A 5146-nucleotide genomic window follows, 5' to 3' on the forward strand; every position below is an offset into this window, starting at 1 on the left:
CGAAGGAAGTTGTAGATAATGCCGATGATTTCCCAACTGTGGCTCGAATTCCAGACGCAATGCTTATACGGGTTGATCCTACGAATTCTGTTTTGGTGGCCTATTTGCAAACAATCGATTCTTCTATTCAGACTGTGATTCTATTGCCAAGAGAAGAAAAGAAGTCCAAAAAGTCAAAGAAGGTTGATCCTGCTTCATCTGAAAAGAAAACCAAGGATTCGAAATCCTCAAAGTCTCCAAAGAAAAAGCCTGCAACTGTTGAAATATCTGTTGCTGAGACTCAAGTGATTGAACCTATCATTGAAGAAACTCAAGAGCATGTCATCATTCGTTCGAAAACAGGAATGTTTCGAAGAATTAAAATGAAGTCCACTCATAAACGCAAGTCTCCTACACAACAAATGATTCGAAAACCCCAAATTACACATCAAGGTGTGTTAATTAAAGATGTACCAGCACCTGTTTCTCCGGTGTCGAAGAAAAGGAGGGCTGAGGATATGGCCAAGAGGTTGTCAAAGAAAAAGAAGAAGAAGACTCGAAAGCTGGTGATTTCTACTGAGTCGACTGAAGATGATAAAGAACGAATTCCTGAAACTCCTGAAACAACTATTTTTGCTCAGACTTCGACTCCTGAGAAAATACTTATCACTCCACCCGAAGATTCGATTGCCAAATCAGTTCCTCAGGAGGTTCGAACTTCAGGCATCCCTGCACACGTATCCGATACAGATTCAAATGTCAGTATGGGTGAAGGAGGTTCGAAACTCGAAACTCAAGATTTTGTTACTTCTGCTCCTTTCGAACATATTGTTTCAACCACAGATTCACCTACATTCGAACACATCATCAATCAACCATTTACTTCAATTTTCTCTTCTCAATCTACTGATCCACCCAAACCAACTTCACCTATTCAAGAAACCATTGATATGGAGACTGAGACTGATAATGAGGGGTTTGGTGGTACATTTGAAGAATTGGCGTTTCACGAAGAGGAAGAGGAATTTCCTGATCATATGCTGATGACCATGAAGCAGTATAAAATTCTGAATCAGAAGTTGAATTCCATACTTCAATCTCAAGCTGATCTTGGAGGTGGTTCTTCTGTTTCTAGTTTGGAAGTTGACACTATGCTCAAGATGCTCGAAGCCCGAATGGTGAGCAAAGTATCTAGAATGATTAAATATTCTGAATCTCGAGTCTTGGAGAAAGTTGATCTCAATGATCAAAACACTGAACTTCGACTTAATTCTCAAAGTTCGAAATTTTCTAGTGATTTGAAAGAGTTGAAAATGTAGCAAAAGAACGCCATGTGCTTTTTATTCAAGATGTCAAAAAAGTCCGAGAAGATGTCAACATGCAAATTCGTGAACTCCGCGAAGACATGCAGAAAGAAATTGGCAATTTTCAAAAAGATTATGCCTCTTTACATCAGAAAATTGATATCATTTGTGATGCAGTCACACGATTTGTGAAGTTGTATGAAAATTTGAGTCCACAACTTACTTAAATTTCAACATTCGAACAAACAAGCTTTGAGGAGATGCTTAAGTTGCTTAAGGAGTTGAAGGAGATTTCAGAAAGGCCGGTTTCGTCTCCATTGATCACTCCTGAATTTTTGTCTCAGAAATTTATCCAGTTCGAAGCCATCCTCAACAAACAACTTGCACCGCTCTTTCGCATATCCAGTCTTCTTCCCACAACAACTGCCCCTCCTGTTTTCACAGGGGTGCAAGGGGGAGAAAGGAAGTCAAGTGAAGAAGATGCGAAAGTAGTGGGAAAGGTTTTTATTGAGAAAATCCCATCAACAAAGCCTGTTATTGTTTATGCTGAACAGGTAACTTCTACTGTAGTAACAAGAATGCCAACTGCAAGACCAATTTCGAAAGGAATTGTAATTGGTAAACCCTTGGAAACTGGTGGGAGTGGTTCGAAGCCAAAAGAGACAATTGAAAATCCTGCTTCAAAAGATAAAGGAAAATCAATTCTTGTTGAATAATCGAAGGAAGAAAAGAAGGCTGAAGCTGAAGCTGAGATCGAAAAACTGAGGATCATTCAAAGCATTATGACTCAGCGAGCAAGTGATCCGAAGGGAATGGATAAAGGTGATCCAGCTAAACACTATAACTACGAGACAATTGAGGCCAAGGTTGCTTTCAATCACATGTACACATTCGAAAAGAAACCTAAGCAAAGCTATTTGGTCACAAATACTGATGCAAGTCAGCTGGATTTTCCAATAAACGAAATGATGTTTATCATGCCACAGTTCAACGTTGAAGGGAATTTCAAAGAAAAAGATGAAGGCACACACATGAAAATTCGTTTTCATGCTGTACTTGGAAAAGCCCCTGAGGAAGTATGGTCACTGGTCAAAATAAAGAAAGTGATCAGCATGAAAAAGGATGTGATTTTCGAAAACACAGTCCAAAATATTAAGTATGTGGTTGCCAGGGCAAATGGAAATATTTGCGAATTCACAATTGCAGATTTTCCATTAATGAACTTGTATGATCTTATACAAGTTGCATTACTTTTGAAAGACAAATCATTTTCTTATCTTCAAAACACAGAACCAGAAGAATTCAAGATTGGAGTTGCTCACATCAAAATCTTCATCGAAAATTACTATGAGTGTTTGGCAATGACTGATGTGGAGTTAGCAACAGCTTAGGGAATGGAAATAAAAGCTCCAATGGATCCTTCGAAGACTCAGGCTGATTTAAAGAAGTATGATGATGGTGAAATTTGCCTAAAGCCCTTTGGATTAGTCTTCGCAGGAAAAGACAAAGCTGGAAAAGCAAAAAGGTTTTTATTCCAGGCAAGTGAAGTGGAAAGGTATTCAACGTCTCAATATACGAACTTGATTGTTCGTATGAATCACTGCAAAAAGAACAATGAAGGAGATAAGAAAGAGTTGAAGAAAATTATTTCTTGGTACACAGAGATTCGAAGGGTGTTGCTGTATTCCATCACACTTCTCATTAATTGAAGACTTCGACTATTATTACAAAGGGGGAGATTGTAAGGGTCGAATAGTTGTAATTAGTTGAAGTATATGTTTTGTACCCTTCGAACATTTTATAATCTATTTTACTAGGGCATTGTATTCGAAGCTTAACGCATAGTCTTTAGTATATTTTTTGTACGCTTTCCTCTCCTATAAATAGGAGTGTTTACTAGGGTCATTGTAACGAGTCTTTACAGAATTGTAATTTTGTACTCTGTAAAACTTGAGAGCGTAATAGAGCTGAAACAAGATCATATTTACATCTGTGTTTAAATCTCGCAATCCTAGATTGATCATTAAACTCTGATTTTTTTCATACTCGATTCATAGATTCATCACACACACACACACACACACACACATATATATATATATATATATATATATATATATATATATATATATATATATATATATATATATATATATATATATATATATATATATATATATATATATATTTGGGTTCACGGCCACACCTGGGTGTACGACCGTACACCCATGTGTACGGTTGTACACTCATGTGTACGGCTGTACACATGTGTACGGCCGTACACTCCTTTAGATGGAGTGTTTGGCCCGAATGCTATACTATGAACTTAAGATAACTCATCCTTAAACCCAAACTTTGAATGTACTAGGCTTAGAACACTCAAACAGACCCTGAACAATGCTAAAAGATAGCAGAAACGAGTCTGACTGTGATTGAATTTGGAAGATTGTACAAGATATAATTTTTCGGGTTGTCACATCCAACATGGGTCTACACACCCGATTAATGAGATCAATGAACACAACCAGTGCATTGGTGCGCCCAAAAGGCATCACTACGAAATTGTAATGCCCATACCGAGTTCGGAAGCCCTCTTCTGAATATGCTCCTCTCGCACCCTCATCTGATTGTAACCAGACCTCAGATCGATCTTGGAAAACCAAGACGCCCCTGCAACTGATCAAAAAGATCATCAATCCTTGGCAATGGATAACGGTTCTTCACTGTCGGCTTGTTCAATTCCCGATAGTCAATACACATCTGATACAAACCATCCTTTTTCTTGACAAAAAGGATCGATTCTCCCCATAGCGAACTATTTGGCCAAATAAACTCCTTTCCTAACAACTCATGAAGCTGATAGGATAACTCTTGCATCTCGGGTGGCGCAAGGTGATATGGTGCCTTGGAAATCGATGCCGCATCGATATTTAGGTCGATCTGAAACTCCACCTTCCTCTTGGGAGGCACACTTGGCAACTACTCTGGAAAAACATCAAGGAACTCACGCACAACAGGAACATCAAAGATGGAAATCAATCTTCTCTCAACAACCCGAATATCCACCACATATGCCAGATAACACATGCAACCATGCAGCAAAAACACTGCCTTGCCCTGGCAGCATAACAGAAAGCCGACCCTGAACTAGTACCCTCGCTATATATGTTACACAATCCCCCACTAATATCTCGATCTGTCTCCAATTTTCGCTCACAGTCAATCAGATCCCCAAACCGGCTCAACCAATCCATACCCACGATAACACAAGCATGTCCCATTGCAATTGGGATAAGATCTATCAGACACCCAACACCAAAAATCTCTAGTACACAACCCCGATAGACGTATGTAGCGGAGACCACATGCTCATCACCTATAAAAATCCTCAATGGCCTACTCAGGGCCTCACGGGCAATGCTAAAATCTTAATAAAAGGATGATGACACAAAAGACTGACTCGAACCCGAGTCAAACAACACTAGAGCAGGTACAAAATTCACAAGGAAACTACCTAACAGGAGCAATATCATAAGCAACATAGAACAAATAAACAGAAAATAATACAGAAACAGATACCAACCACGACGTCGGATGCCGATCGGGCCTCCTCTACTGTCAGCTGGAATGCTCTCCCTCGAGCTCTCAGAGCCTCAGCTTTCCCCTGTCGGCCATCAATAATACGCAATGTAGTGGGAACAGGAGCCTGGACCATCCTTGATTCAAGCTGAGGACACTCGGACCTCATGTGACCCGTCTGGTGGCAATTGAAGCAAACCTAAAATCCATTGGGGCAATTCTTCTCCATATGCCCCTCCTTTCCACACATGTAGAAAATTTTCCATGACCGACATGGTCCCTCA

The sequence above is a fragment of the Lactuca virosa genome, chromosome 3, assembly GCF_052849685.1.
Source record: "Lactuca virosa cultivar CGN04683 chromosome 3, Lactuca_virosa_CGN04683_v6, whole genome shotgun sequence".
Classification (NCBI taxonomy): domain Eukaryota; kingdom Viridiplantae; phylum Streptophyta; class Magnoliopsida; order Asterales; family Asteraceae; genus Lactuca; species Lactuca virosa.